We start from the raw sequence: 8,756 nt of genomic DNA on the forward strand, positions 1-8,756 counted from the left end.
TTTTAAATAATATTTTTTTATATTAAAAGCATATGTTTTTAACTTATTTTTTTCTTAATTTTTCTAATGGGAACCTAACGTATTCAAAAGACTTCCGTAGGTGTTTCTAGGAGAAAGTTGTACCATTTTCACCCTCACACACACACAAACACACATAAATACATACACACACACACACACACACATACACAAACTCTTAACACACAAACACTAACACACACACATACAACTACACTCACACACACAAACACACGCACACTAAATTACTTATTTTTCGTGTGCAGCTACTTCACATTCAACTCTCTCCCCCATTAATATTTTTAAAAATATTGAAATTATAATTATTAACCCTGCGGGGCTAAACTGTACCCAGTAGAACCTAACCCAATCAAACTTAAAGTAAAACAAGGATGACAACATCCATAAAAGCGAAGCTCTGAAACGGTAGGACAAACGGACATTAACACTTGTATAATGTCAGAACTGAATAATCAGAATGCGAATGTATAAGAGTCAAAGCAAAATTGTAAGTAAATTTGTTGAAAAACTGCTTGATACAGGATAATGATTATGGACATACTTACATTTTTAGGACTTGATTATAGAGTTGCTTCGCTTATAATATTGTACTTTGTTGTCCCAGGAATCAGTATACCAAAAATCAGACCAATCAGATAATTAGGTCACATACAAATTTGTCGTTAAAAATGTAAAAAAAATCAACATGTTTAAAATGGAATAAAAGCTAACTATCTCGGACGGACGTACGGACGGACCGACCCTAATTATAGAAAAGCTTCGCTTTTAAAAAGTTGGAAAGTTACAAGTAAAATGTTAATCACTCCACGAATGTGGATCAAATAGGACAATGGACGATAAATTTACTCTCATGTAGAATAAATTACAAGTGGAAACGTTTAAACACCAAAGATGTAAACTTACCAATTAAGATTTATTAAAAGTACCCAAAGATTTAAGAGTACCCAAAGTTTAAAGTCAGAGAAAGAGAGATATGGTGTTTATGTGGTATCCGCCGAGGATAATGGCAGACACCGGAGTTCAGTTAGATTACGGCAGTGTGACAGACGTGGACACCTTACTATAGAGAAGCTACGCTTCTCTAGCTTTCACTAGATAATGATCAACATCTATTTTCAGTTGTCACTTTATTGAAGGTTTAAAAGATACTGAAGCTATATACAACAAACAATAGTTACATGGATAGGAATAAATAATCATAACATAAAAGCATAAATAATACATATACAATGGTCAGTTTGGGCAATAATGATCCCCCATCCCTGAAAAGGGTGGGGGAGAATTAAGAATACAGTTAACCATAATAAACATGACAGATTCAATCATTAATTCTAAGCGTAGGGAGGGGGTCACTAGACCCCTTCCCCAGGACTCGGGGGAGGGCCATTGACCCTCCACCGAACCCCAGATCAGGGGTGCCATAGGCATGGCTCACGGTTGCCGAATACCACAACTCTCCCCTCGGAAGGCTGGGAGGTGGTTTCCCTACCAGACTTCCGACAGTGGTTGAGGCCTTCGGTCAGCTCCTTAGGGCTAAAATATATACAAACGATAATGATTCAATGGAATCCTAGTGGTGAGTATCTTCTTAGGGTTGATGGGCTCCCAATGTGGGATAGAAGGCAGAGGCTGGCTTGGGTTGGACACGTTGGTCAGCGCCGGCAGGTATCAGGGTTGCTGGTGGCACAGTTGTTGCTGGAACAGTCAGCAGTGGGGCCTGCTGGTTGTTGTTGGCAGCGGCTGGGGCACTGGCTGCCAGGTTGATCGTCTGAGCAGCGGCCTGTCCTCCTGAGGGGCCGCGGGGTCTGCCAGAGGGCGGTCCTGGCCTACCTGGGCGGGCATGCCCGCTGTCAGTTGATTTCATAGACACCATTTCCTCGGCTGCTTCCCTGCCGATGGGAATGGCATCCCAGTCCACTGAAAAGTCCCGGGACTTGGCATGGTTGAGCCTGGCTCTAGCCAGCGCTTTCCTATATAAAGCTGGATGGTACAGGAACACTTGTGATATCGCATTCAGGGCTGCTCGGACTCCTCCTTGTGCTGCTGCCAGGGAAATGATGGTTAGGTCCCCCAGCAGTTTGAGGACCAACAACAGCAGACACAGTATGGCTGCGCCATCTCCCCACTCGTGGATGGCTTGCCTAAATCCAGCCCAGACATCCAGGGCTGCCTCTCCTTCCTCCGCCAGTCGGTCAATGTTGTAGGACACTATCCCATGGTCTCCTGTGGCCGAACAGCTGCCTTGCTGAACGCAGTAGCCATAGGATAGGCCGGTCAGCATGGCACTCTTGTATGCTGGGAACGCCAGCAGTTGTTGCCAGTCGTTCAACTCAGCCTGCGAATACAAGCCACCTGAACTGAAGTCATCTAAGGGTTCGGTCAACAACTGTTTAGGCGTATCCAGCGGGGGTGGCCTCTTCTTGGGAGCGGGGGTTAACTCTATCCAGCCTTCCTCCGCGTGCACAGTCAGGGGGTAGGTGGAGGAGCAGGGAATCTTGGTGGCGTGTTCACTGTATACCCGTGTCACAGCGTCTACAAAACCTGTGGGCTCTACTGGCACTTTGTCCCAACACTCCTTGTGCTCGCGGACAACGTACTTGTGACGTTGGCAGGTCAGCTGCAGCAGGATGTCTCCCCTCAGTACCGAGAACGTGCTCCCCTGGACACGCACCGGGTGGGCCGGGTCTAGTTGCTGGAGCTTCCAGCAGTTGGCCGCTACTTCTTCTGCTGCGGTGCTTTTCATGCACGTTTCCAGGGTAAACCCAATATAACCTGCATGTATCTGTGCTTGAAGGGGAACGTCAACATCCCTGGCCGACACTCTGGGCAGCGCAGCCGCGGCTGGGTCAGCTGCCACGAACAACGCTGGATGGTTTGTGGCATGGGCCTCGAAGTCGCAGTTCACAATCGAGGTGGGGTTGGTCATGTTGATGAAAAACTGGGCCTGATGGTCAACCAGATATGCATCCATCACCAGGCTGGGCTGGAGGCTGCGGATCAGCCTCAAGGGGCAATCTCTTCCCAGGTGGTCCCACACGTAGGTTGCTTCCCCAGTGATGCAGGACAGCTCAGAATGGGGACACTCTAGGGTCAGGTGGTCAGACTGGGACTCCACCCTTCCATCCTCCACCACATAGGTCTCCTCCTTGACCAGCAGCCGCCGCTCCTGGAGCACTAATTCGTTGCGGTATAGCTGGCCCTCGAAGTGGACGTCCTCCCCCTCACAACCCACCCCCTCGGGGCTGTTGACGAGGGCGCCCACCATGTCGATGGTGAAGAACAGGGGATGGTTCAGCTGGAACGTCAGTGGCTGGGTCTTGCCTGGCAACGTGTAGACTCGGTTCCTGGCCAGGTCTCGGCACGCTTCTGGGTCTATCTTGGTTGGCCTCATGAGGGTGGGGACCGAGGTCACCTTGAGGTGACCCCATACCCCACACCTGAATGTCCACTGGGACACGGTGAGCTGACAACTGTACCCAGTGGTTTCCCTCACCTTGACTTGCTGCAGGACGTGTACTTCATGGCCAAGGGGCACCTCCTGGTGTAGGGGCTCCGTGTTACACATCTTTTCTTTATTGTAAGACGTGACATGGGTGGGGTTGGCACAGTCCCACCCCACCAGGACGTAGCTGGTTGTAGGCCACACGGCTGCCAGCAGGAGGCCCCACAGGACCATCCACCAATGGGAGAGGCTTCCAGGCAACCATCTTCCTCGTACACGCGGCTGGGGATCTTCAGCTCTGGCCACGGCTGCTTCTTGGGACTGGACACGGCTGGGCTGCTCCTGGCTAGATACAAGTTTCCATTGAGCGTTATCTGTATGCGGCCGAGGCACCCCGATACCCTCCCCAATGACAGACTGGCAAGCGACTGGCACTTGCCTGGGTGTCGGCTCCCCTAGCCCTAAGTGCTCCCTTCCCTTGTCCAAAGCATGCCCAGTGGCATGGGGCTGAAGTGCATGTGGCACAGGCTCGCCCTTACTCACTTCCCTCCCCTGCCCTAGGAACTCAGGTGCATGTGGCACAGGCAAGTCCTTATTTTCCCAAATTTCAATCTCCCCAGCCTCTGGTGCAGGGGGCACAGGCAAGGCTGGGTTTTTACAATATCTTGGATACAACACATTTAACAAATTCAACTTATCCTGATGTTGAGCAGCTGGGTTCCCTTGGCTGGCAGGGGGCTCTGGATGGCATGTAGCTGGGCTCTCCCTGCAGGCTGGTGGCGCTGGCTGACTGGGGGTGACGGGTGTCACCCCTTCCTCTGGGACCGCTGGCTCGTTCCAGGACTCAGGTCTCTCGGTGGCGGCGACGGTTGTCGCCCCAGACATCAGGTTGGAGGCTGGCTCGTTCCAGGATCCAGGTATCTCGGTGGCGGCGACGGTTGTCGCCCCAGGCACCAGGTGGGAGGCGCTGGATAGCACCCCCCCATCATCCCAGGTGGCGACGCCGGGGGGCGTCCCATACATCGATGCAGAGGTGCTGGCTAGCACCTCCTGCCTCTCTCGTTCGGCGGCTGCCAGGACCTCCCCATACACCGTCTCAGGGACGCTGGGCAGCGCCCCTCCACTCTTGCTGGGTAGGCTCAGTCGGGCAGGTTCCATCATGTTGAGGCTAAAAGGCTGGGGCCTCAGCACCTCTGGCTCGGCTATGTTGTTGGGCTGTATCAGCTCTGGCCCCAGATGGTTAAGACTGAAGCCTAGGCCAACCCGGTTGGGTTCAGCCGCGCCGCCCAGTACGTTGATCCTAGCTGGGACAGTCCCAAACTGCGGCATCCCATCGGCTCGGTCCGCAGCTCTGGGGGCGGCTGCTTGCTGTGGTGGTGCTGGGGGCGCGCTCCCTTCCATGTGGGCCACTCTGCTGGGCTTCCCTGGAGGGGCACCCTTGTCGGCGGTGCGCCTGCGGCTGGCTACCTGGGCCCAGTCAGCTCTACAATCGGCCGCCGTGTGACCGTCATAGTGGCAACGCTCACACTTGGCAGAACGGTCACGGCGTGGCTGGGTGCGTCTCTCCTCTAGGCTAACTTCCACAGGCGTTGGGCAGTCTCGAGCTCGGTGGCCTCTCCCCTGGCAGCGGTAGCAGCGGCCTGGAACCTTGTCATCTGGAGCGACCTTCCCCATCTGGTGGAGACCCGGAGCCAAGGAGCCAATCTCCATTGGCTCCGACTCGTCATATTGGGGCAACTGGATGCAGGCAGATCCAGTCAGCCCGTCGGTCGAGTCCACTAAGCACACACCTTCCTTCAGCTGCTTAGTAACCATGGTCACGGTGAACATGGCCTTACGAGTGTACTCAGGTACACTCGTAATTTCATGGTTCATCATGAGGCGTTTTACATTGGCGTTACGAATTCCACGATTTAATTCGTCCACCAACAACTCAAGATCCTCATGGTTGTAGGCGTCCCTATACAAGGCGCACTTAGTTGATATGTACGCTTGTATAGGTTCTGTCGAGTGTTGCTTGTAATCCCTAAACGCTTGTTTAAGCGTTTGGGATTCAAAAGCAGGGCGAAATAGCAATTCACACTCGGTCTTGACCTGTTCGTAGGTCAAGGCTTGGCCTGCCTCGCCAAACAGATGGGACGCCATTTCCGCCGCTTGCCCTACCAGTGACAGTAGTAGGGCGTTGCGGCGGTTGAGGGAATCATGAGGTGGCACGCGGTAAGCCGCCCATGACATCTCGAGTCTGCGGATATGTGCCGACCAGGATTGCTTGGGCGGCCCTCTAAACTCCGGCAGATTGCTCAGCATCAGCTTGCGGTACTCGGCTGGGGCCGGCTGAGGGTCATCCTGGAGCCATCCTGGGGCTTGGTCACCTCCTGGGGCTTGATGCTGGTCCATTGGGTCAACGGTGCAACGGCGGGCACAAAGTTATACAGTACTAAAATGGATGGTTTGTCACTTGAGGCTTCCTAGCCTAACAGCCAACACTGTTTGTATCACTAGGTTGGGAGTTTAGTTGCAAAGATATAACTTAGCTGTACTTATCACTAGTTAGGTGTTGAGGTTGTAGGGTAGGCTGGTAGAGGTAGATAGATGTTGAGGGTCTGAACTGCTGTCAGGAACTGATTGGGTTTTCCTTTATCACACTAGAGCTAGAAGGAAAGAAACTTGCAATTCTTTGTTTGCTAAAAATACCCCTGTTAAATGCTATGGAGTAGCTCCGCTCCGGTGTGAGTGTGTGTGTGTGTGTGTGCGTGAAATCTCCTGTCCTTGTAACGCGCGTCCGCGCCGTCAAATCCGCGCACACGGGGAAAACGCGCTCTCACCCCTCAACTCGCTCTCTCATTGGTCCGCTTCGTCCGTTGGATTTATGATATTTTCCGCACTCTGTTGCGCTACCCGTGAATGGCGCTCTGTGTGTCCGATCGCTAGCCCCACACTACAGACGGACTTAGTCTAGTGTGGGTAGGAAGGGGGAAGCGCGTGAGGGGACGGGGGTAACTCCGTCCGTTCCCCCTGTGAGGGAGGGGGGTAACTGTGTGCTGGTGTAATATTGCCTTTTCTTCTTAATCCTAGGCTTATCTATTATATCACCCTGATTGTATTTGCCTTCAATGGAGAGGGGCTCCTCCCTTTCCCTTGGAATAAGGGGTGTATTGTTGTTGTGCTGTGGGCTTGAGATGTTTTGATTGTATATCAGGGTCTTTATTATATTACATCTAGCTTCTATTTTTGTCCTTATCACAATTGCATAACAGATTTGTTTACCAACTCTGTTCTATTTTTAGCTGTTATCACAATACACAATAATCCAAGCCTGTTCTATTCTTAGATTTATCACAACACAACAATTTGTTTGCCAAGCTTTGCTCATAAATCTATTGTTTGGCCATAACACCAGGGTGGTAATCCCTGCAATGTAACATAATATCTGTTTTTCTAGATGGGTGGCTGCGTTGTAGCTTCTCAGGATACTCGGAGTTGACGTAGTTTTTCTCTGTTCTGGTGCACTACACTCGTATGTTAGCTCGCAGCTTGCAGCTATGTGGCATGTTTCAGCCTATCGGCGGCAGGGAATGTCCCGTCCTGCTAGCGCCGCTGATCCAAATCCGGCTGATGGCGGCAGGGAATGTCCCGTCCTGCTAGCGCCACTGGTTCGGATCCTGCTATTTCTTGCAGTAAAGTTGGCCTATTTCCAGCCGTTTACACTTATTTGGCTTGTTTCAGCCGGTCCGCAGGCCTGTTTCAGCCCTTTTGGCGCTCAATTCTCCGTTAGATATCAGCGCTTAAATTAAAGCATAAATAATACATATACAATGGTCAGTTTGGGCAATAATGATCCCCCATCCCTGAAAAGGGTGGGGGAGAATTAAGAATACAGTTAACCATAATAAACATGACAGATTCAATCATTAATTCTAAGCGTAGGGAGGGGGTCACTAGACCCCTTCCCCAGGACTCGGGGGAGGGCCATTGACCCTCCACCGAACCCCAGATCAGGGGTGCCATAGGCATGGCTCACGGTTGCCGAATACCACATTTATAAAACATGATTTGCAGTTTAATATTACATCCTTCAAAGGGCGTCCATTTGGCGAGGGGTAAAAATTCAAAAAAAAAAAATTGGGGGGGGGGAGGTATAAATTTTTTTTTGACCCTAATAAACAGCCCCTAATAATATAGTATCTTCGCTACTGAGAAAGTTTAAGAAACATAGAAAACAAAATATTCTCATGATTCGAGAAAAAAAAATTTTAAATAGGCGAAGTTTTTCTAAAATTAGGGTCCGTACGTCCGTTTGTCCGTAACGGAAAGCTTTTTTCATTAATTTAGGCATGTTAGAATTGTCCTGTCGACTTCAAACTTTGCATGATGATTTCTGTAGTAGTTAGGTACTATTTGGAAAGCGTAACAACTCTATAATCGTTACCATAATGTCCGTACGTCCGTTTTAAACATGTTATTTTTTTAAATTTCATTAACAACAATTTTTATAGGATATAATCATCCGATTGATCTGATTTTTGTATTTATATTTTGTATGTTCAGTTCTGACACTTAACAAGAGTTAATGTTCGTCTGTCATACCATTTCATAGCTTCGCTTTTATGGATGTTGTCATCCTTGTTTTTTAATAACTTTCTCCAAAGTTTTACATTTTATTTCATAAAAATACTATAGAAATTAAAATGTAAATATCATTCTTATATTTATATTTATTAGAAAATTGATAAGAAAATAATATTGTATAATGATTATTGAACCATGTAAAAAATGGAATATTAAAAGGGGAAGGCAATTTGTGATTTTGCCTGTCATCCTAAATACATACATATGCTAAGTTATTAGGAGTTTCTACAATTCAACAAAAATTAAAATAAAGTAGAAAAAATTTTAGAAATTGTAATGAAAGTTTAAGGACAAGTATGTCATTAAGCAGCGCAGTAATCCTTATACTAAAGTAACAGGATGTCTGTTTGTCTATTTGTCTGTGTGTTTGTGTGTCTGTACCGAAGGATCTCGCTAACCGCTGAATTGATCGGGTTCTCCTTAACAGGGTAGCTTCTCATAGGTCCCGGGAAGGTTTATAACTATTTTGGGGGAGGGTACCACCACCCTCCCAAGAGAAATAAAAAAATCGAGAAAAAAAATCTAATATTTGAGAGACTTGAACATAAAGAGATATCGTAGAATTTGAAAGCAAATAAAGAGGTATCATAGAGACTTGAACAAAAAAAATATCTAAAGTGCCACTAGAGGCCTCTAGGGAGCGTAG

Source organism: Acartia tonsa, chromosome 6 (genome assembly GCF_053477335.1).
Source record: "Acartia tonsa isolate MP-2025a chromosome 6, ASM5347733v1, whole genome shotgun sequence".
Classification (NCBI taxonomy): Eukaryota; Metazoa; Arthropoda; class Copepoda; order Calanoida; family Acartiidae; genus Acartia; species Acartia tonsa.